The sequence below is a fragment of the Nomascus leucogenys genome, chromosome 16 (assembly GCF_006542625.1).
Source record: "Nomascus leucogenys isolate Asia chromosome 16, Asia_NLE_v1, whole genome shotgun sequence".
NCBI lineage: Eukaryota > Metazoa > Chordata > Mammalia > Primates > Hylobatidae > Nomascus > Nomascus leucogenys.
The window spans coordinates 78,783,380-78,809,246 of record NC_044396.1 but is presented as its reverse complement, the minus strand read 5'-3'; positions in this window follow the sequence as shown (position 1 = coordinate 78,809,246).

The window sequence follows — 25,867 nt, the reverse complement described above, 5'->3', positions numbered from 1 at the left end:
CCCATTCTCCCATCTTTCTTCCTCTTCTTAATTCTCTCTGTTCTCTGAACAGAGCAACATTGAAACTAGACACCTCTCACTTTAAATTAAAAGCTAGAAATGATTAAGTTTAGTGAGGAAGGCCATGTCAAAAGCTAAAATAGGACAAAAGTAAGGCGTCTTGATCCAGTTAGTCAAGTTGTTAATGCAAAAGAAAAGTTCTTTTTTAGAGGGAAATTTTTAAAATGGCTTTATTGAGATATTATGCACATGTCATACAAGGCACTACTTTCAAGTGTAGAATTCCACAGCTTTTAGTATATTCACAGAGTTTTCTATCCATTACCATAATCAATTGTAGAAGTTTTGTCACCCAAAACAAAATCCCATATCCATTAGCAGTCACTCCATATTTCTCTCTGAACCCACTCCCCTCAGCCCTAGGCAGCCACCAGTCTACTTTCTGCTTCAATAGACTTCCCAGTAGACATTTTATGTAAGCAGAATCATATAATGTGGTCTATTGTGACTAGCTTATTTCATTAGTATAATGTTTTCAAGGTTCATTTATATTGCAACGTCTATCAGTACTTCATTCCTTTTATGGCTGAATAATATTCCACTGTATGGATTTAGCACATTTTATTTATCTATTAATGAGTTGATGGACATTTGGGGTGCTGACTTTTTTACTATTATGACTAATGCTGTTATGAACGTTCATATACAAGTTTTTGTATGGACATGTTTTCATTTATGTTGGGTATATACTTAGGAGTGCAATTTTGGGTTATATCATAACTCTGTATTTAACTTTTTGAGGAATGACAACGTGCACCGTTTTACATTCCCACCACTAGTGTATGAGAGAATCAGATTTCTAACACCTTTGCTAACATATTATTATTTGTCATTTTTAATGTAACCATCCGGGTGGTGTGAAATAGTATCTCATTGTTTTTTAAATAAATTTAACTTCTATTTCAGATTTATGGGGTACATGTGCAGGCTTGTTATATGAGTACATTGTGTGATGCTGAGGTTTGCATTACAAATAATCCCATCACACAGGTAGTGAGCATAGTACCCAATATTTAGCTTTTTAGCCTTTGTCTCACTCCCTCTCTAGTAGTCCCCCACTTAGTCCTCAGTTTCTACTGTTCTTTTTTTTATATCCATGTGTACCCAGTGTTTAGCTCCCACTTATAAGTGAAAACATGCAGTATTTGGTTTTCCATTCCTGCATTAATTTGCTTAGGATAATGGCTTCCAGCTGCATCTATGTTGCCACAAAGAATATGATTTTGTTCTTTTTCATGGCTATGTAATATTCCACAGTGTATATGTATCGATAACATATTTTCTTTATTCTATCCACTGTTGATGGGCCCATAGGTTGATGGCTTTGCCACTGTAAATAGAGATGTGCTGAACATGAATGCATGTATCCTTTCAGTACAATTTATTTTCCCTTGAGTGTATACAGAGTAATGGGATTACTAGGTTGAATAGTAGTTCTGTTTTAAGTTCTTTGAGAAACCTCCAAACAGCTTTCCACAGTAGTTGAACTAATTTACATCCCCAACAGTATACACATTCACTTTTTTCCGTAGACTCACCAGCGACTTATTTTTTGACTTTTTAGTAATAGCGATTGTGACCATGTTATCTCACTGTAGTTTTGATTTGCATTTTTCTGATGATTAGTGAAGTATTTTTTTCATATGTTTGTTGGATGTTTGTATGTCTTCTCTTGAGGTGTGTCTGTTTGTGTCTTTTGCTCACCTTTTAACAGGGTTATTTGGTTTTTGCTCATTTAATTGTTTAAGTTCATTATAGATTCTGGATATTAGACCTTTGTTGATTTGCATAGTTTGCAAATATTTGTGTAGTTTGAAAATATGTTCTCCTATTCTGTAGGTTGTCTGTTTACTCTGTTGATAGTTTCTCTTCCTGTGCAGAAGCTCTTTAGTTTAATTAGGTCCCACTTGTCAATTTTTGTTTTTGTTACAATTGCTTTTGAAGACTTAGTCATGAATGCTTTGCGAAGGCACATGTTCAGAATGGTATTTCCTAGGTTTCTTTCTAGGATTTTTGTAAGTTTGAGGTCTTACATTTAAATCTTTAATCCATCTTGAGTTAATTTTTGAATATGGTGAAAAATAGGAAGTCCCGTTTGATTCTTCTTCATATGACTACCTAGGGATCCTAGCATCATTTATTGCATAGGGAGTCCTATCTCCATTGCTTATTTTTGTTGACTTTGTTGAAGATCACATGGTTGTAGGTGTGCAACTTTATTTCTGCATTTTCTATTCTGTTCCATTCATTGGTCTATGTGTCTGTTTTTGTACCTGTACTGTGCTGTTTTGGTTATTTTAGCCTTATAGTATAGTTTGAAGTTGGGTAATGTGATGCCTCCAGCTTTGTTCATTTTGCTTAGAATTGCTTTCGCTACTTGGGCTCTTATTTGATCCCATAAGAATTTTAAAATAGTTTTCTCTAATTCTGTGAAAAAATAACAGTAATTTGATAAGAATAGCATTGAATCCGTAGATTGCTTTGAGAAGTATGACCATTTAAACAATACTGATTCTTCCAATCCATGAGCATGGAATGTTTTTTCATTGTTTCGTGTGTCATCTATGATTTCTTTCAGCAGTGTTTTGTAGTTCTCCTTGTATAGATCTTTTGCCTGCTTGGTTAGATATATTCTCAGGTATTTTATTTTTTTGTGGTTATTGTAAATGGGATTGCATTCTTGATTTGGCTCTGGATTGAACGTTATTGATGTATAGAAATACTACTGATTTTTGTTCATTGATTTTGTGTCCTGAAACTTTACCAAAGTCATTTGTTAGTTGTAGGTGCCTTTTGGCAGGGTCCTCAGCATTTTCTAGGTATAAAATCATATTGTCAGCAAAGAAAGAGATAACTTGACATTTTCTTTTCCTATTTGGATTCCTTTTATTTCTTTCTCTTGCCTGATTGCTCTGGCTTGGAATTTCAGTACTACATTGAATAAGGAGTGATGAGAGTGGGTATCCTTGTCTTTTTCCTGTTTTTAATGGAAAGGCTTCAAGCTTTTGCCCATCCAGTATGATGTTAGCTATGGGTTTGTCAGAGACGGCTCTAATTATTTTGAGGTATGTTCCTTAGATGTCAAGTTATTGAGGGTTTTTATAAAGAAGGGATGTTGGATTTTAATAAAAGCTTTTTTCTACATTTACTATCATATAGTTTTTAAAAAAATTTTGTTTATGTAGTGACTCACCAGGTATAAAGCCTACTTGATCATGGCAAATTAAAATTTTTATATACTGCAGGATTTGGTTTGCTGGTATTTTGTTGAGGATTTCTGCATCTATGTTTATGAAGAATATTGGCCTGTAGTTTTCTTTGTTCATTTTGTCTTTGCCACGTTTTGGCACTAGGGTGATAGTGGCTTCATAGAATCAGTTAGTGAGAAGTACCTTCTTCTTCATTTTTTGGAATAGTTTCAGTAGAATTGGTCCAGCTCTTCTTTGTAAGTCTGGTAGAATTTGGCTATGAATCAATCTGGTCCAGGGCTTTCTCTGGTTGGTAGGATTTTTATTATTGAGTCAATTTTGGAAGTTATTCTTGGTCTGTTCGGAATTTTAATTTCTTCCTGATTCAATCTTGGAAGGTTGTGTGTTTTTAGGAATGTACTTATTTCCTCTAGAATTTCTAGTTTATGTGCATAGAGATATTCATAATAGTCTCTGAGGATCTTTTGTATTTCTGTGGGGTCAGTTGTAATGTCACCTTTTGTCATCTCTGATTCTGCTTAGTTGGGTATTCCCACTTTTTGTTTGTTAATCTAGCTAGTGGTCTATCAATCTTGTTTATTTATTTAAAAATAACGATTTTTGATTCATTGATTCTTTGTATGGATTTTGGAGTCAAAATTTCTTTCAGTTCTACCCTGATTTTTGTGACTTTCATCTTCTTCTGGCTTTGAGGTTAATTTGTTCTTTTTTTTTAGTTCCACTAGGTATGATGTTACATTGCTAATTTGAGATCTTTCTGTCTTCTTGATGTAGGCATTCAGCACTATAAACTTTCCTCTTAATACTATTTTTGCTGCGTCTCAGAGATTTTGGTGTGTTATATATCTGTTTTTATTTATTTCAAAGAAGTTTTTGATTTCTTCCTTGATTTCACTGTTTGCCTAAAAGTCATTCAGGAGCAAGTAGTTTAATTTCCATGTAATTGTGTGGTTTTCCGAGATCTTCTTAGTATTGATTTCTATTATTTCTATTATTCCCCTGTGTTTCAAGAGTATGGTTGGTATGATTTTTATTTGTTTTAATTTATTGAGACTTGTTTTATAGTCAAGCATGTGGTTGATCTTAGAGCATATTCCATGTGCAGATGAGAAGAATGTATATTCTGTGGATGATGGGTGGAGTACTCTATAGATGCCACTGTTATTGTGGGGCCGTCTAAGTCTTTCTGTAGGTCTAGAAGTACTTGTTTATGATTCTGGCTGTTCCAATGTCAGATGTGTATATATTTCAGACAGTTAAGTCTTCTTGCTTAATTGAACCTTGTTTTAGTTCATTTTCATGCTGCCGATAAAGACATACTCGAAACTGGAAACAAAAAGAGGTTTACTTGGACTTAGAGTTCCACATGGCTGGGGAGGGCTCATAATCATGGCAGAGGGCAAAAGGCACTTCTTATGGTGGCACCTTGGTGGTGGCAAGAGAAAAAAGAGGAAAAAGCAAAAGTGGAAACCCCTGATAAACTCATCTGATCTGGTGAGACGTATTCACTGTCATGAGGATAGCATGGGAAAGACTGGCCCCCATGATTCAATTACCTCCCCCTGGGTCTCTTACACAACATGTGGGAATTCTGGGAGATACAATTCAAATTGAGATTTAGGTGGGGACACCTCCAAACTATATCATTCTGCCCTTGGCCCCTCCAAATCTCATGTGCTAACATGTCAAAGCCAATCATGCCTTCCCAACAGTTCCCCAAAATCTTAACTCATTTCAGCATTAGTCATTTCAGCAAAGTCCACAGTCCAAAGTCTCATCTGAGACAAGGAAAGTCCCTTCCACCTGTGAGCCTGTAAAAACAAAAGTCAGCTAGTTACTTCCTAGATACAATGGGGCTAAAGGTATTGGGTAAATATAGCCATTCCAAATGGAAGAAATTGACCAAAACAAAGGGGTTACAGGGCCCATGGAAGTCCAAAATCCAGTAGGGCAGTCAAATTTTAAAGCTCCAAAATGAACTTCTTTGACTCCAGGTCTCACATCCAGGTCATTCTCATGCAACAGAGAGGTTCCCATGGTCTTAGGCAGCTCCACTGCTGTGGCTTTGCAGGGTATAGCCTCCCTCCTGGCTGCTTTCACAGGCTGGTGGTGAGTGTCTGCAGCTTTTCCAGGTGCACAGTTTAAGCTGTCGGTGGACCTACCATTCTGGAGTCTGGAGGACAGTGGCCCTCTTCTCACAGCTTCACAAGGCAGTGCCCCAGCAGGGATTCTATGTGGGGGATCTGACCCCACGTTTCCCTTCTGCACTGCTCTAGCAGAGGTTCTCCATGAGGGCCCCACCCCTGCAGCAAACTTTGCCTGGGCATCCAGGCATTTCAATACATTTTCTGAAATCTAGGCGGAGGTTCCCAAACCTCAATTCTTGACTTCTGTGCAGGCTCAACACCACATGGAAGCTGCCAAGGCTTGGATCTTCCACCTTCTGAAGCCATAGCCCAAGCTCTATATTGGCCCCTTTTAGCCATGGCTGGGGCAGCTGGGACAACAGGGCACCAAGTCCCTAGGCTGCACACAGCATGGAGACCCTGGGCCCAGTCCAAAAAAATCACTTTTTCCTCCTGGGCCTCTGGGCCTATGATGGGAGGGGCTGCCGTGAAGGTCTCTGACATGGCCTCAAGACAAACTGTTTCTAACCTTTATCATTACAGGTGTGTGACTGTACAGAATATTGGGTAGAGTCTTTTGACTTTGCTCTATAGCCATGTGCGCTTCTGTCAGCAGGTTTTATATTGGGCTGTGTGGTGTAACCTACAGGCCAGTAGATGGCGCTTTCGGGTAAGAGGAGCTACAGCCAACAGGGATGGGTATGTACTTGATCCTTGTTTACTGAGAGAAGCTCAGATTAATGTTATTTTCGTGCCTGCTAACACAACATTCATTGGTTGGCTCCATTGCCTGTGGATCAAGAAATATTTTTGACTTTCAAGTCTTATTATTTTAGCAATATATTTTGTAAGGCTATAGCTTCCATAAATAGTAATCCCTCTGATAGAGCTGGGCAAAGTACATCGGGAAACTGGAAAGGATTAACCACTTTAAGTACCATTAAGAACATTCATGTTTCATGTGAGGAGGTCAAAGTATTAATGTCTAAAAAAGTTTGGAAGAAGTTAATTCCAACCCTCTTGGATGACTTTGAGGAATTCAAGACTTCACTGGAGGAAGTAACTGCAGATGTGGTGGAAGTAGCAAGACAACTAGAATTAGAAGTGGGGCCTACAGATGTGACTAAATTGCTGCAATCTCATGATAAAATTTGAACAGATGAAGAGTTGCTTTTTTATGAATGAGCAAAGAGAGTGATTTCTTGAGACATAATCTACTCCTGGTGAAGATGCTGTGAATATTGTTAAAATGACAACAAAGCATTTAGAATATTACATCAACTTTATTAATAAGCAGATACGGGGTTTGAGAAGATTGACTCACATTTTGGATAAAGTTCTACTGTGGGTAAGATATTAAATACTATGATATTTTACAGAGAAATCTTTCACAAAAGGAAGAGTCAATCCATGTGGCAAACTTCATTGTAGTCATAGTTTAGTCAATTGCCGCAGCCACTTCAGCTGTCAGCCACCACCTCCCTGGTCAGTCAGGCCACCAAAATGGAGGCAAGACCCTCCACCAACCAAAATATCATGACTCACTGAAGGCTCAGATGATCATTAACATTTTTAATCTATGAAGCCTTTTTAATGAAGGTATTATATATGTTGTTTTTTAGACAAAATGCTATTGCACACTTAATACACTGCATCATAATGTAAACATAACTTTTATAGGCACTGTGAAACAAAAAAAAGTTATGGGACTCACTTTATTGCAATATTTGCTTTATTGCAGTGGTCTGAAAATGAACTCACATATATCTCTGAGGTATGTCTATACATATATATCCTGTTGGTTCTGTTGGTCTGGAAAATGCTAATACACCACCTGAGGAGATTTTAGGCTAGGACTCATGCCTTGTGCCTTCCTATCCAGTGTTCTTTCAACTTTTAATTGACTGCCTGCAAAAGCCACTAAAGGAAGTTATTAAGTGGACAAATGGTTTCCCTATTTGGAGATATATCACCTTGATGTATCTCTATTAGCATTAAATACATTCCAGACCTCCTACCTCAAGAAGAAAAAGATAGGGCTCAGATTTAGATAAGAGCCAAAAGGCAGGAGCAGATGTCAGTTCTAGGAAATCAGAGAGTTAAAGCAGGAAGTGCTCTCAAGATGATGGGAGATGCCAAGACCATACCAACAGACAGAGGAAGCAACAGGCTGGAGCACCAGGATTTTAACTGATGAGAAAGAAACCAAGAGGAGAGCCAAATCCTAGGGAGACAGGACAAGGTGTCAAAAGGGCCAAAAATTCAAACTATACCAATAAAAGCGGGTACAAATACAGATGACAGGAATAAGTTTCAATGATTCACTCAACAATTACTTACTATGCATCTGACATGTTTCAGGCACTATTGTAAGCACAGAGGATGAAATGATGAGCAAAGGAGACATAATCCCTGTCCTCAAGGGGTTTGGAGACTACCTTTTGCATTATCTGGAATAATGATTTTGAGCCGAGAAGCAGAGAAGGCATAATTTGCCATGAGCTTGCTTGTACATCTCCAGGGGAACAGGGAAGAGATGTGTAATTTTTAAAATGCGTATTCCAAATGATCCTATACATTTCTACGGGAGAGCAATTTTTAAAATCTATTGTTTTCATAACATAAACTACGGAAAGTAAATCTTCCAGAAAAGGCAGTTTGAGAAATATTTGCCAAGAATATCAGCAGGCATTTTCAGCTTGCTTTTATGAACTGGCAAAGCTGGGATGCAGAAGATTGTTGACTTGCAATACAAGACCAAAACGAAGCAGATATATGTTTATTCACAGGCACACATCAATTACATGTCCTCCAGCTCCCGTTTTCCCTGCTCCCGTCTCATATACCTACACACACTTCTACATAGACACACTATCTGAACAGGGTCTTTTACCCATCACTTCATTCAGTAAGACATCCTGATCGTGTGCCAGACCCTGTGCTAGGTACTAAGGATGTGGTCCCTGTCCACATGTTGCTTCCTGTCTGCTGGAAGAGCAAAACAATAAGGAAATGCTTGCACTAACAAATGTATATGACAAACTGAGTATGCAGCTAAAATGGAAAGATGTGTAATTCTGTGAGAGCAGAGCTGAGGAAACCCAGCCCAACCCAGGGTGTCAGGAGGAAAGTGCAGTGAAGTGATTTGACTAATTTAGGTCAGAGACATGGTCCTCTTTTCAGAGCCATGGAACATCTTATTATTCTTTTCCAGCCCATACTTTATCTACGTATCACACAAGAAGGTAGCAAGAAGAGGGCAGAGGCCATCAAATTCGTTGTCAGAATGATTGATAGAAGTGCTATAACCCTTCTGAAAATATTACCTGAATATCACTCACACTATAAGTGTGGCTCTTCCACAGTCCTTTAAGATTTTCATAAATCCTGCTTGTAAGAAAGTGCTGCTAACACGACACAGCACTTATTTGCAGCCTTTTGATTTTCACCAGGTGAGGCACAGTCATTACTAATTCAGCCAAATAGTTCAGCTTCAACAAGTCATTGGCCCCAGCAGTTTGGAGAAAGCAAAACAAAACAAAACAAACATATATCCTGGGCCTGGTTTATGACCCCCCAAGGCCAAATGCTTGGCATTTTCTGATGCTTCTTTATGAGATTTTCTTAGGGAATGGATATGTTTGTTAATTTTTAATCTGCTCCTCTTTGCATAAATAAGAAGACAATTAGGTTCATTCTATAGCTCAGATGCATCTATTTACCTCTGCTGATGCAATCAATAAGGAGTTCTGACTACCTACTATGAACCAGGCTCTCCCAGTTGCTGACAGACGAGCGGGGAAACAGAGATGCAAATAAATAAATGCAACAAACCAGGGGAAGTGTGAAACCAGAGTCAGAGACTAAATGTCTGAGAGAGGAGAGGGTGAGGAATTGCTCTGTAGGGAAAGTACTATTCTAGCTGCGATGCAAGATGAATAGTTTCCCAGGCAGGGCATGGAGAGGAGGGTGGGGAGGAGGAGCAGTGGCTCAAGCAGAGGAAACAGCCTTTTCAAAGGTGCAGAGGTGAAGAAGAGCCTCGTCATTTGTAAGCAGAAAACGGTTCAGTATGCTCTGCAAGCCTGAGGTATGAGGAGGTGGGGAGTGGTGAGCAGCAGAAATGGTGAGGGGGACTTGTAGCTTTGAATGCCATGTTAAGAGGTTTGGGCTTATCCTGGAGGCAAAAAGCAATCTCTGAAGAGTTTTAAGCAGAAATGATGTTGCCATCAGATTTGTTGTTTCAGAAACATCGCCCTGGTAACCATGTGAAGGATAAACTGGAATGAAGAGAACAAATGCAGGGAGATACACCAGGAGGCCACAGCAGCATGGGTGTGAGCCCAGAAAGGCTGTCCCATCTGGCTTTACTATTCCCAGAGCCTGTTTCCTCCACATCAGTTCGGCTCCAGGACTATTCTTTTAACCAGAAATTGTTGTGTTTATTTGTGTTTATTTCAAAATTTCTCCTGGGATCCAGCACTGGGTACATCAAATTGGGCAAGGATTGGGAGGGAATCTTGCAAAGGTTTAAAAGGCAAATATTCCAGATTCCTTTCTTGTACATCCTCTACAACCTCAGCCCTGGAGGATAACATTCCTGACCACTGATAATCCATGGTTTAGATTCAGAACCTTTGTTCACTTTTAAAGACTCTCTCACATAACCATGGAAACTTGTGCTTGGAGATGGAGGACATCTAATCCCCACAGTTCACTTTACAGAGGAAATACAGTCCGTGCAAGATAAATGAAGTGATTTAGCCCAGGTTATCGCATATAGTAAATTACAAGATCTAAACCATTATTGACACAGCATAATGGCTTATCGTGATCAATCATGGATGTTTAAAAAGTAATATGTCAGTAGGCGAATGGATTAATAAACTAGTCCATCCAGACAGTGGAATATTATTCAGTACTGAAAAAAAATGAGATATCAAGCCATAAAAAGAGATGGAGGAAATGTAAATGCATTTTTCTAAGTGAAAGAAGCCAATCTGAAAAGGCTACATACTATATGATTTTAACTCTATGACATTCTGGAAAAGGCAAAACTATGAAGATAGTAAAGTGAACAAGGGTTGCCAGGGGTTAGGGGAGAAGGAGACATGAATAGGTAGGGAACAGGGAATTTCTAGGGCAGTGAAACTACTCTGTATGGTATTAAAATGATGGACACATGTCATTACACATTCTTCCAAATTCATAGAATGTACAATGTCAAGAGTAAAACTGATGTAAACTGTGGACTCTGGGTGATGATGATGTGTCAATGCAGGTTTGTCATTGCAATAAACATACTACTTTGGTGGGAGATGTTGAGAATGAGCAAGACTATGCATCTGTGGAGGACAGGGGGTGCATGGGAAATCTCTATACCTCCCACTCAATTTTAATATGTATCTAAAATTGCTGATATGCTTTTGCTCTGTGTCCCCACCCAAATCTCATCCTGTAGTTCCCATAATTCCCACTTGTTGTGGGAGGGACCCAGTGGAAGATGACTGAATTGTGGGGGTGTGTCTTTCTCGGGCTGTTCTCATGATAGTGAATGTGTCTCACAAGATCTGACGGTTTTTAAAATGGTTTGAAAAGTTTCCCTGTGCAGGCCAGGTGCAGTGGCTCATACCTGTAATCCCAGCACTTTGGGAGGCTGAGGTGGGCAGATCACGAGGTCAGGAGTTCGAGACCAGCCTGGACAATACGGTGAAATCCTGTGTCTACTAAAAATACAAAAATTAGCCGGGCATGGTGGCGCTCGCCTGTAGTCCCAGCTACTCGGGAGGCTGAGGCAGAAGAATCACTTGAACCAGGGAGGTGGAGCTTGCAGTGAGCCGAGATCATGCCACTGCACTCCAGCCAAGGCAACAGGGGATAATGCCAAGGCTTTAATGATACATACCACCAAATTCAGCCAGGTAAGCATGTCTATATGACTACATGTTACATTTATCCTGGATGACGTCTTTCTCATCTGGGGCCACACTGCATGGACCAGAGTGGCACATGAATGAGTTGCTGCTCCACAACGTTTTTCAGATTTCAGGTGGAAATTTGTTACCATAGCTTAAGTGCTATCATTAGTCATTCTAACATTTTGTGATGCTTTTCCAAATGACTGTGGCTACGCTCAAATCTAATGTCATAATACAAAATATTGTTCTTTGTTTCCATGTTATTTGAGCTGATGTTTTATGGGGAAACAGCCAAGAGGGTAAATTCTTTTAAAATTTTTGAGAAGCGGAAACAGAAATTTTGTGTTAGAAAAATAAAGTGGTCTTAGGAATATGTTCTCCTAGGAACGAGCAATGTCCTAGAAATCAGCTCCCTTGGAAGCTCTGTGTCCCATTTTTCGTAGCCTTGATCAAAGCTGGTAGAGAAAGGAGGAGAAGAAAACTATAAAATAATCGTCATTAACACTAGAACCTATAGAATGTTCCTCTCACCTTTCCTGAGAGCTGGATTTACATGAAGGCATTTCTTTGCATCTTATTTACTTATTAATTTGTGTGCTAAGAGTTTGTTTATTTTTCAAGGCAGAGGTGAGAGGAGAACTAGAAAGGAGAAGAAAATAAAAGTCTCTCTTCAGCAGTTTTTTTTTAAGGCAGGAGCTAGACATCAGCTCAGTTGGATTGGAGGCTATAAGGAGCACATTAACTTTTAACAAGCTTAAATGCAGGTAATTGCTATCCATGTAACACCTAGAACCACCTCTTTCTAGCCACTTGTTTCAATTTGCGGTTCATTTTTGAGTTAAGTATCTCAGATTACAGAAGATGGACATGTGCCCATTTATCTATGGGTAAGAGGAAGTAACAAAGTAAAAAGCCCATTCATCATTAAAACCATCCTCATTATCATTATTGTCACCATCATCCTCTTCATCATCATCATTATCACCACTACTGAGCTTCTGCTGTGTGCCAGGCTCTCATCTAAGCTTCTTGTGTACATCACCTTATAAGGGATGTACACACTCTATAATGTAGATACTATTACTGTGCACTCTTTTGCAGATGAGGAAAGTGAGACTCCTAGAGATAGTATAAATTGCCTAAAGTCACTGAGGTGTTAAGTAAGGGAGCTTGCACTGAAATCCAGATCTTTCTGGTTCCACACTTTATGTTCTCAACTAGGGTGCTGCACACATCCTAAGGGATCTCAATCCTGAGATTGTTCGACTTCTGAATAAGGAAATCAGTGCATAAATAGGGAGCTCATCCGAATCAGAGTCCTAAGGTCTGTGTTTCAGTCCAGACAATCAGTAAATAATTTTGTTGAACTTGGCAAGGTTAATTACAGCTGGATCTTGGTTTCCCCATTTCTAACATGGGGGATTGGACCAGTTGATCTCAGAAATGTCTTCCAATCCTGATATTCTGTGATATGGTGATTTGGGGACTACCTATCCATACTAGATTTCTTCAAAGCAAAAGGGCAAGATCTCCCAGTCCCCTCATCTGTAAATGGGATTGGCATCCTTGATTTCTATCAAGAGGTCAAAAATCAGTCTCATAAATGTTTTGCAAAAATATGCCAGTGAGATTAATGTTCAAACATTTTGTTTCATCTCCTCCCACGTCCAGCAAGAACTGCTACTTCCATCCCCCTCGGCCATAGGCAGATGCCATCAACGCCCCGAGGCTCTACAAGCTCCAATAGTCTTAGAGGCTAAAAAGGTAAGCAATGCTTACTTTTAAAATTACATTTTTTGCTTCATGAAAAGATCTACTAAATAAACCCTTTAAATAGCAATCTCTTTTAGAACATTTAAAAGTAATTCAATTTATTTCTTCAGATACACATTTACCATATCAAGCAAGGGCCTCCTTTATCTCGAACCAGAGTTTTGAATATTTATCAGTCTAATAAAAGCAGAGACATTTTATTCTTATAAAGGAAAATACATACATTCCCTGACTGAAACTGCATTCATTGCTGGCCTATTTATTAAGCACTGAAAACTGGGCTGGGTACTGGGAATAAAAGTGTGAGCAAGATTGGCACAGTGACTTTCTGCACAGAATTCTTAAGTCCAGTATGTCAGTAGATAATTTTGAAAGTGATAGCTTATAATGAAATAAATGCTATGATGGGAGAAGTATAGGTTTTATAGATACTCCAAGTGTCAGCATGTCATGGGAGACTTTCTGGAGCAAGTGATATTTTTACTGAGACCTGAGATCAGAAGGAAATAGGTGAGGGAAGGTGGGTGGGTATGAGGAGATTGTGCCAGAAAAAGGAAAAACAAGTATGAAGATTCAGGAAAGAGAGAACATGACATACTGAAGTCACTCGTAGAAATACAAGACAAGAGTATCTGAAACATGAAGTTGTTCAAGCAGATAGGGGTCATCTCAAGAAGGACCATAAAAGCCTTCTTGAGACCTCAGTCTGAGTAACTTCAGGGAAGTCACTTAACTTCTCTGATTTGCAGACTTCCAATCTGAAACATGAGTGGTTTAGAATAAATAATGTCCAAGGCCTCTTTCAACTATGAATTTAACATCACAGCTTAAGGCAGGGGATAAGACTGGGGAAATAACTTTACCAGAACTTCATTAGAGGTGTAAAGTGATCAAGTTAAGGGTGCACTCATTTCTTTATTAAATAGTTCCTTAAACCTATTTACGTTCCAGCAACAAAATTAGACAGAAGTGATCATTAAACAAGTACTTACAAAAATAATCTGCAAATATTATGTTTTAATTATTATATAGTCAAAAATAATTACATAGTCAAATTTTATAAAGTGCTATGAAGGAAAATAAAGTTCTAATAAAGAATATCTACCATAAACCCACAGAAACATCATACTTTATAATAAAACATTAGGAATATGTCACGAATATCTTCTGTGATTTCCATTAAACCCTGTAATGAATATTCTAGCCAGAACAATAAGACAAAAAAATAGAAAAGAATAAAGATCAGAAAGGAAAAAACAAAATCATTGCTTTTTTTGTTTTTTTGAGATGGGGTCTCACTCTGTCGCCCAGGCTGGATTGCAGTGGCGCCATCTCCGCTCACTGCAAGCTCCGCCTCCCGGGTTCACACCATTGTCCTGCCTCAGCCTCCCGAGTAGCTGGAACTACAGGCACCTGCCACCACGCCCGGATAATGTTTTTGTGTTTTTAGTAGAGACGGGGTTTCACTGTGTTAGCCAGGATGGTCTCGATCTCGTAATCTCATGATCCGCCTGCCTCGGCCTCCCAAAGTGCTGGGATTACAGGCGTGAGCCACCACGCCCGGCCAAAACCATTGCTTTTAACAGAAAATAAGATAATTTAAGTGGAAAATCTCAGAATATTTCAAACCATTGGAATTAATAAAAAGCACATCAAAGTTGAAGAAAAAGGGGTTGATTAAAAAATCAATTGCTATCTTATACAATTGTTATATAAGAAATTGAAAGCTTAAAATGTGCTTAAAATGCCATTCCTAGTATACGATTTGCAAGTTCTTTAAGAAAAAATTTACAAAACTTTATAAGTACAGTTAAAAAGATCTAAATGAATTGGTTATAACCGTATTTATAAATGGAGGACCCCAACATGATTGCAATGTCAATTCTCCTGAAATTGATCTAAGATTAAATGCAATTCTAATCAAAATCACAAAAAGCTATTTACAAAACAAAACAAGCTGTTTCTAACATTTATTTGTACAAGTGTCAAGAATATCTATGACAAATATGATTTATAGGATAAGATATCAAACTTTATAAGAAATTTATAACAATTAAAACGGTGTGGCAGTTGCCTATTAACAGATAAAAATAACCAATGGTATAAAACAGAGACTTCAGAAACAGATCTGTGGCCATTTTGATACTTTAATACAGTCAATCAGTGAGGAAAGAATGAACTATACAATACATAAAGCTGAGGAAATGATACTTATTTTAAAAAATAGTAAGATCTTTGCATAATACCTACTCCAAACAAATTCACATGAATTAATAACCTAAATGTGAGAAAGTAAAATCTGTGTATCCAAAAATATGTAACCACCTTTTCATACCAAGGAGTATAAGATTTCTTAAACTGGACACAAAATGCCTAAACCGTAAAAGACTGTATTTGCCTGCACTGAAATTTTAAATTTCTGCTTAGGAAAGACACCACAGTTTCTTTTTTAAATAAGTCCCAGACAAGCTATCCATTTATTTAAGAAAATATTAATATATATCATTTATAAATAATTCTTACCAATCAATCCAAAAGAGGCAAATGACTGAAAAGAAAAATGAGCAAAATATGTAAATAAACAAGTCATAGAGGTGAAAACATAAATGGCCAAGGAACACAAGATGATGTTCAATTTCCCTATAAATAATACAACAAAAATGATATCTTACATCAATTCAAGGGAAGGAAGGAAGGGAAGAAGAAACAAAGGGAAAAGAAAAGGAAGAAAACCTGTTAATACAAACTGTTGGTAAGGATGTGGAAGAATGGTACTTTGTCTATACATCAGATGAGAGCTTGAGTTAGTACAACAATTCTGAGAATTATTTTGATAATATCTAGAAGGTTAAAAATAAATATGTACCCTAGAGAAACTCTTATGTATGGAGTTAAATATTCACCCACAAGAATGACAATGCAGTGATGTTACTAAGAGCGGAAAATTGGAAAACGCCTAAATGCCCCCAAAGGAGCACTAATAATAAATCGTGGTGTAGTCATAGAATGAATACCAGACAACAGTTAATATGAATGCTCCAGTGTTATATGTGTCAACGTAGATTAAACGTCAGAATGCTGCACTCACAAAAAAGTGGGTTGCACAAGAGTGTCATTCATATCAATGTTAATAAACTGCCAAATACAGATTATCTATCAATCTATCAATCCATACATATATAGATAGATGTTGATATATTGATAGATATCTATAGATAGATATATCAAGACAGATAGATAGATGATAGATAGATAGGTAGATAGATAGATAGATAGATGATAGATAATCATGCATGGGGATAATAAATATAAATTTCAAAAAATAATTACCTCTAGGGGTGGTAAGAAGGAAAATGGGATTGGTTAAACACTTGAATTTATACAAAAATATTTTATAATAATTTTCAAAAGAGAAAAGAGACATTTTCTGCTTCTGTGTTGAGTGAGGCTGAATACAAGTAAAATAAATACTAAAAAGTATCCATAGGATTCAGCAACATGGATGACACTGGTGGCCTGAGAAGTATTTTCTTTCTTTCATAGAGCAAGTATACATGTGTGTTGCTTCTTGGTAATCTATTGCTATATAACAAACTATCCAGAATTTAGCAGCTTAAAGTAGCAAGCACTTATTATCTTAATGGTTTCTGAGGGTCAGGAGCTTAGAAATGACATAACTGGGTGGCTCTGGCTAAGGCCCTTTCATGGGGTTGCAGTCACGATGTCAGCTTGGGCTGCCTGAAACCTTCAAAACCTGAAGGCTTGAATGGGGCTGAAAGAACTGCTTCCAATGTGACTTCCTCACAGGACTGGATAGTTAGTTGTGATGGTTGCCAGGAGGCCTGTTTCTCACCACGCGGACCTCTTGAGTGTCCTAGTGACTTAGCAGCTGCTTCCTCTCTGAGAAACTGATTCAAAAAAGAAGTCATAACGCACACTATCTTTTATGACCTAGTTTCTAATATTGCATACTATCACTTCTGCTTTATTTTGCTCAATAGAAGTAAGTCGAAAAGGTGCAGTCCACACTCAAGATAGGGAGAATTAGTCTTCACCTCTTGAAGGGAGGAGTGTCAAAAAATGTATGGATGAACTTTCAAACCATCACAATGCATTATAAGATCTTTGTGCTCTGAGACATATAAATATAATATTAGATGTAATTTCTGCTGTCCAGAATACAATTTTGTAAAGGAATTAAGCCACATACAAGGCAGTTCACATCCAAGCCCTGAAACAGCAGGGGCAGTCAGATAGGCTGCTGATAGTAGTTCAGTGAAAGGGGACGGAAATCTTCTTACCCCAGACACCAGAAGGCCTTGTGAAGGGTATGGGATCATTGAAGATCCTAGCATATAAACAGCATGATGGGAACAGCATTGATGAGTGCTTGGGATCACAGAAACTATGCATCCAAAGAATATTTTATTTACTATTATTATAGAAGATATCATATTGTATTAGAATAGTTGCTTATGGAGATTTTCCCCAGGTAGATAGAAATTCACATGCTATCCTCAGAGCCTTTGTGTTTCCTCAGAGCCAGGACTGAATATTCTCCATTTCTGTGTCCTCAGGAGCTATTCCTATGCCCGGCACCTGGTAAGTCACTCATAATAGTTTGTTGAAGGAAATATGCGTTGAAAAATAGAATGAACACATGGGTAAGTGAATGACTGAGTGAACAAATGAATTCTCTGCTGCCAAGATGCTGGCCCAGACTATTTGTGTGGGAGAACAGAAACAGGATGGACACATAAGAAGTGAAAAAAAGTACAGAGTGTTGAGATTCCTTGGTCTACATGAAGGCCAAAGCATAACCAGAATGAATACCAGCCTCCACTGTCTCAGAGGCAAGGGAACAGTCCCTCTGGTCTTGCAGAATTCCCACCATAAGACGTCGAAAAGCCAATCAACTTCTAGCCATCCTTCTCTAGATAAGCAGACATAGCTGCCTCTCCCTGCCTGCCTTCACTCAGAAATTATCATCTTTTCCTGTCTTTCAGTTGCCCACCCTGAATCCTATATTATTTATAGGCTTCTGATCTAAACCCTCACTTTGTCCTAGACCACTAGCATTTATAGGAGTGTGATATGCAAGATCATCAGAATAAAAAAAAAAATGGCACTTGGAAGGGGTGAGGATAGGTCTGTGCCTTAACACATTGGAAAAGCATTGGACTCTTTACAATCCTCCCCCAGTCCCCATGATGTACAATGTATAAATTCTGGCAGTAAAGAATTCTATTTAACATTTTTAAAAAGCTTGCTTCTCAAACGTATTTGACCTCAGGATGCTTTTCATTGTAAAATTAATGATGATGAGAATGATAATAATGTAATGTAACTGACTGCTTTTTATATGTTCACCATTGTACTGAGAACTTTATGTAACCTATCCATTGGCCCTCAGAAGGACTTTATGATGTGGATATTCTTACCATTCCTACGCCTAGATGAAGAAATCACAATACAGAGAGTTTAAATAACAACCCCAGGCAAAGAACTAGGAAGTAGCCAAGATGAGGTCTGAATCCAAGTCTACTTGGTTCCAGGGCCTATGGTTTAACACCAAATAAACCATTCTGTGTTGGAGAATATTTTCTGAAAAGCATTGTCCTAATCTCTTTTCACATGCATCCTCCCTCTTCACCACCTTGTGCCCTGATAATGTGCCCTCTCCTCCTCATATTTAGTGTTCCTCTTCTAGTCTTCCTGCCAGGTTTTCCTAGTTCATTGTAGGCTCTCAACAAATATCCCATGAATGGAAGCATCCTATCCAATGCTAATTAAGTAGTTGAAAGTATTCCCATGAGAAAACTCATACAAACATGTATTTGTGTATATTGTCAATTCAATACTTGTAGAATATGTTATATTTTTCCCATGATTTTTTTTTTTTGAGATGGAGTCTCGCTCTATTGCCAGGCTGGAATGCAGTGGCAAGATCTTGCCTCACTGCAACCTCCGCCTCCCTGGTTCAAGAGATTCTCCCGCCTCAGTCTCCCAAGTAGCTTGGACCACAGCCACGCACCAACATGCCTGTCTAATTTTTGTATTTTTAGTAGAGATGGGGTTTCACCATGTTGGCCAGGATGGTCTCCATCTCTTGACCTTGTGATCTGCCTGCCTCGGCCTCCCAAAGTGCTGGGATTACAGGCGTGAGCCACTGTATCATGAATTTTTTAAAAAGAATCTCATGCAGAGCTTCCTGACTGCTTGCATTATCTTCATCAATATTCTGCATCCCAGAGGGCTCCAGTAAAATCCGTTTGGCTGATTAATCCTCACTTTCACCATAATTAAAAGTAAGACTCAGTCACTGCTTGAGCAGCTCTCAGTTGGATAAGAATTCACACAGTGGTCTGTCTACTCTAATCCATGGCAGGGGAGTTCCTGAAAGGGAAAGCCCCAAACCGTTCAAAGGTGGGGCCAGCTGGGATTCCAAAGAAAGAAGCACCAAACAACAGGGTGATCAGGCTAAAGCATTTATTTATTCATTCATTCATTATTCATTTATTATTCCAAAATATTAGGGGAATTTACACACAGACAGGGCTTCAGCATGTCCTCACAATAGACATAGAACGAAATAGATGTTCTACTTCATTAAGTCCACGTCACAGGGGTTGAGGTATGGAGTTTGTATGAGGGTTTAAGAGATTTGGCTAAAGCCACAGGCTAGTTTCTTTCAATGTTTTCAGCAACAATCTAAACACCTTCATCAGTGCCTTAGAGTGTTCAAGCCCCCACCTCGGGTTCAAGCCGACAGTGGAAATCATGCAGCTGGACAGGTCAAAATACTTTTTGTTTCTCAGTCAGGACAGAGAAAAAAGTGGGGAAAACTGAAGAAGCCTACACCCCTGCCTCACACAGACACACACCCACACACCCACACACACACAGATTACTGTGTTACAATGTTAGAGGGGCCATCAGAAAAGTCTCAATACCTCTCTCTTTTCAGTTCACAAGAAGCAGCTGAATGTGGGCTGACACACAGTTTTGAAATGGCAGGTAGAAATGTGCTTGCTAATCATTTTCTAGGCATCCCTCCTAGTCTTCTTATCCAGCTATCTAGAGGAAATCTTCAACCTCACCTTGGGAGTGCTCAGTGTCTCTCCTGAAAAAGACCGTCAAGCTGGTAACTTAAAAAATCTCTCCAAATGACCGCAGGTGTCTGGGCTAACAAAGAAATTCAATGTGAAATATGAATATCCTTTATTGAATGTGAACTTTTGACTGTGTCAAAGTCCTCACCAGCCCTGTCCACATGCTCCCTGCTTTCTCTGTTTTATTGCTATTGTTATTGATAGTATTCAGCCAGACTTGAGAATGCCTTCTGAAAGCACTGTACCTCCCTCCCTAGAAAGTCATTAATGTGCATCTTATGGCCTTGGAGATGATTAAAGGATGATTTCTATTCCTTTCTAGTCATTTGTCATTTTGCCTTGGATCATAACAGTCTAGGGTAAGTTTCAAGGGACATTTAAGCAAGTGACTGGAGTAGAATTGTACAAGATGTCTCTCCCGAGATAGGGGAATGGGAAAGGATGAGAAGCTTAGGCAGACCCAGTCCCCACCATTTCCTGGGTATGGGATTCTAATCAAGTCCCTTCCCCTCTATGAGCCTTGGTCACCTCATCTGGAGAATATGAGATTAACAAGCTGATGCTCATAAACACACCAGGCACAGATGTGGCTTCACATAGCAGGTGCTCCACAAGTGAGAGGTTTCCTCCAGCCTTGCATTATTACTTTTTTTTTTTAGCCTTGCTTTTAAAGAAGACTCCGAGTGCTGTCATTCTAGGATGACTGTTTACCAAGTGGGTAAAGTCTGGCATCTACAGAGACATAGCCTGGGATGCCTCCAGAAAATCATGGAGAACAACTTGAGGGCTGAAGGCAGCAGAGCTTTCAAACATCTCCATTTATAAGGGGTATCTAAATGAGTTAAATTAATAGAGACAGAAAGTAGAATGCTGGTTGCTAGGGACTTGTTTGGTAATAGGTAGAGAGTTTATTTGCAAGATTAAAAAGTTCTGGAGATCTATTTTCACAATAATGTGAATACACTTAATGCCGCAGAACGGCACACTTTAAAATGGTTAAGGTGGTAAATTTTATGTTATGTGTTTTTCAATGCGAGATTGGTTAACCCAGATGAAACCCTAATCAACCCCACTCTGGCCTACTGTTCAGTAACCAAAGAGAGGCTACGAGACCATCCCTAGGAGAGAAGAGACCTCCTTGTTGCTTTTAGCTTGCACTCTGGGAGGGAACTGACATTTTGAGGAGCAGCTTTATGCCAGGGTCTGTGGCACGGCGAGGTGAATAAGGCAGCGTCCCTGCATGCACACAGGATTTTTGGCACAATGAGAAAGGAGCTGTCCCAGGACTATGTATATTGTGCTGTGAGAGAGGAATTCCTTCTATCAGGGATGCAGGGTAGGGAAGGCCTCCAAACCATGGGATTAGGGGCTAGGCATTCGGAATGTTCAAGAGTTTCTTCAACAGAGAGGCTGCCTAGACTGAGGGAAGAGGAGGAGCGAGAACCTAAAGAAACAGAATGAAGTGGGAGTGGGGAGTGACTCCAAAAAGGTAATGTGGGCCAGATGGTAATGAGCCTCACATGCAGTGTTAAGATGCTCTGGCAAACGGTTATCACTGAAAGGTTCTTAAGCAGTGAATGACACCATCAAATCTACTTGTCCTGAAGACCTCTTTTCGTCAGATTTCACAATTTGATTAACAAGGTTATGCTCTCTTGAAAACTTCCAGTAAGCAGTAATTGTTCTTTAGCATTTGGAAAGTATTTTTACATTCACTATTATATTTATTATTTAAATAAGTAATAATGTAACACATCTAATACAGTGATGTATCAGTGCCTTTTGACTGGAAACAAAAGAAACATATTCTGCTAAGAATTAAAGAGATAACTGAAGAACTGATTACCAAAGGTCAGGAAATGAACAGTCCCAGGCTCCACGGTGCATGAAAGAATGCCCTGCCCTAGAGGATGCAACATGAGGATGAGTCAGGACCAACAATTTCCTTTTTATGTTTTTTCCACATTTTACAGTTTTTAAAACATAAAGACAAACATAGAAAATAATAAACATTATTTATATATATTTATAAACTGTGTTCCCAACATTCCAGGACCACCAAATCATTACATGTTGTCATATTTGTTTTAATTAACTATTAAAGATACAATGGAAAGTACTCTTGAGTTTCCTCTCCTATCTCATTCCATATTCCTCTCTCATTCCATATTCGTCTCTCAACAGTCATGACACTCATCCTTTACATACGAGTTTCTATTATTATATATTTGGATACATAAAAAATATATGGCATTGTTTCTTGACTTGCCTTTTTTGCTCAACATTTTTATTTTGAGTTTTAACCAAATTTACTCATCCAGGCATAGCTTGTTCATTTTCACTGAAGTATAATAGCCCATTAACTAGATCAGGGGTGTCCAATCTTTTGGCTTCCCTGGGCCACACTGGAAGAAGATTTGTCTTGGGCCGCACACCAAATACACTAACGCTAAGGATAGCTGATGAGCTAAAAAAATTGCAAAAAAAAAAAATCTCATAATGTTTTAAGAAAGTTTACAAATGTGTGTTGGACTGCATTCAAAGCCATCCTGGGCCACATGCAGCCTGAGTGCAGTGAATTGGACAAGCTTGATCTAGATAATTCTCCATCTTCTTCCTCCTCCCCACCTCCTCTTCCTCCTCCTCCTGATCCTGTTTTCTCTCTGTCTCTGTCTCTCTTTTTATTTTGTCTCTTAGACCCTGAAATGGACCATGGTAAGGATTGTTAGGAAGTATTCTTGGAAGATACACGTAAAGTGAAGAGGGGAAGACTGAGAAGAGGGAGAGTTGAACTGAGATTTGGCTGTGGCAGGGGTCTCAGCCTATCCCACAGGGAGCTTTGGAAATGCGATGGCCTTCAGGGTTGTCCTAAATGGAGGTGAAGTCTCCTTAGCATCACCAGATTAACCAATCATTAGCAATTGTGCCCTGGGAAGAAGCATAGCCTTGGGCAAGCCAGTTCTCAGTGTGCAAGGACAGTTCCCAGCTTTGAGCCTTCAGCCCCTGGAAATCCAAGCACTGGGGAAGCTGAGTGCCAGCCTGAAGAGAGGATCTGGGCAGAGGACCCGAGTATCCACCATGGACTGATACGGGTTTTGGCACTCAACATTTATTCTATCCTTCTTCCAGTGTGACTTGTAATGGAAAGCCCAGAAAGCTTCCAACTGTATTTCTCAGCCTCCCTTAGAAGTAGTACTGTACATGTGGCTTAGTTTGCACCTGTGTGAGATTCGAAAGGAAGGCGTGAGATGGACGCTGTGTTTCTGCTCCTGCATTTCTGCTGGCAAGCAGAGGCTGGAGGGAAAGGACAGAGCAGGTGGCTTTCCTGCACCAGTGATGGCAGAGATTCCAGTGTCCAGGCGCTAGCTTTGTGGGTATTGAGAAACAGCCAAGGGGGGCATCCTTTCTGCAGAAGCAGGTCACACAGCAGAGGCAGCATGTTCTAGAATCAGCAGCTCCAACTTCTTATCTTGGCAACTTCCTGCTTGTGGTCATGGCAGGTTGGTTCTGGAGCCAGAGGTATGCTGATCTCAGAGGAGGCAGCCGCTCTTCATTGGGGCCCCGTTCTGGGGTGTGACTCTGGAGGCCGTACCAGACATCTCTAGGCTATTTCTTCAGTGCTTCCCCCAAGGATTCTCTAAGCCACTTAACTACCCTTAAATGTTCCCCTCCCCACTTAAATCACCCAAGTGATTTCAAGGTCCTTCACCTGAAACCTGACTAATTTACATTAGTTATTTATCATTTTATTTAGTAATTTGTGTTAGATATTTGGATTTTTTTCTAACTACTTGTATTAGTCTATTTTTACACTGGTGATAAAGACATATCTGAGACTGGGAAGAAAAGGAGGTTTAATTTGATTACTGTTTCACAAGGCTGGGGAGGTCTCATAATCATGGCAGAGGGTGAAAGGCACTTCTTTCATGGTGGCAACAAGAGAGAATGAGGAAAAAGCAAAAGTGGAACCCCCTGATAAACCCATCAGATCATATGAGACTTATTCACTATCACAAGAATATCACAAGAAAGACTGGCCCCCATAATTCAATTACCTCCCCCTGGGTCCCTCCCACAACACATGGGAATTCTGGAAGATAGAATTAAAGTTGAGATTTGAATGGGGACACATCCAAACCATATCATTCTGCCCCTGGCCCCTCCAAATCTCATGTCCTCACATTTCAAAACCAATCAAGTGTTCCCAAAAGTCCCCCAAAGTCTTAACTCATTTCTGCATTAACCCAAAAGTCCACAGTCCAAAGTCTCGTCTGAGACAAGTCAAATCCCTTTTTCCTAAGAGCCTGTAAAATCAAAAGCAAGCTAGTTACTTCCTAGATAAAATGGGGGTACAAGTATTGGGTAAATACAGCCATTCCACATGGGAGAAATTGGCCAAAACAAAGGGGTTACAGGGCCCATGCAAGTCTGAAATCCAGCAAGGCAGTCAAATTTTAAAGCTCCAAAATGATCTTCTTTGACTCCAGGTCTCACATCCAGGTCTTGCTGATGCAAGAGGTGGGTTCCCATGGTCTTGGCCAGTTCCGTCCCTGTGGCTTTGCAGGGTACAGCCTCCCTCCTGGCTGCTTTCACAGGCTGGCATTGAGTGTCTGCAGCTTTTCCAGGCATTTGGTGCAAGTTTTCAGTGGATCTACAATTCTGGGGTCTGGAGGACAGTGGCCCTCTTCTCACAGCTCCACTAGGCAGTGCCCCAGTAGGGACTCTATGTGGGGACTGCGACCCCACATTTCCCTTCTGCACTGCCCCAGCAGAGGTTCTCCATGAGGGCCCCACCCCTGCAGCAAACTTGCCTGGGCATCCAGGCATTTCCATATACCTTCTGAAATCTAGGCAGAGGTTCCCAAACCTCAATTCTTGACTTCTTTGTACCCACAGGCTCAACACCACGTGGAAGCTGCCAAGGCTTGGGGCTTCCACCCTCTGAAGCCACAGCCCAAGCTGTACTTTGGCCCCTTTCAGCCATGGCTGGAACAGCTGGGACACAGGACACCAAGTCACTAGGCTGAACACAGCACAGGGATTCTGGGCCCAGACCACAAAACCACTTTTTCCTTCTGGGCCTCTGGGCCTGTGATGGGAGGGGCTGCTGTGAAGATATCTGACACGGCCTCGAGACATTTCCCCACGGTCTTGAGGATTAACATTAGGCTCCTTGCTACTTATGCAAATTTCTGCAGCTGACTTGAATTCCTCCCAAGAAAATGGGTTTTTCTTTTCTACTTCATCATCAAGCTGCAATTTTTCTGAACTTTTATGCTCTGTTTCGCTTTTAAAATGAAATGCTTTTAACAGCAACCAGTTAACTTCTTGAATGCTTTGCTGCTTAGACGTTTCTTCCACCACATACCCTAAATCATCTCTCTCAAGTTCAAAGTTCCACAAATCTCTATGCCAGGGGCAAAATGCTGCCAGTCTCTTTGCTAAAACATAACAAGAGTCACCTTTGTGACAGTTCCTAACAAGTCTCTCATCTCCAAATGAGACCACCTCGGCCTGGATTTTATTGTCCATATCACTATCAGGCTTTTGGTCAAAGCCATTCCATAAGTACCTAGGAAGTTCCAAACTTTCCCACATTTTCCTGTCTTCTTCTGAGCCTTCCAAACTGTTCCAACCTCTGCCTGTTACTCATTCCCAAAGAAGTTTCCACA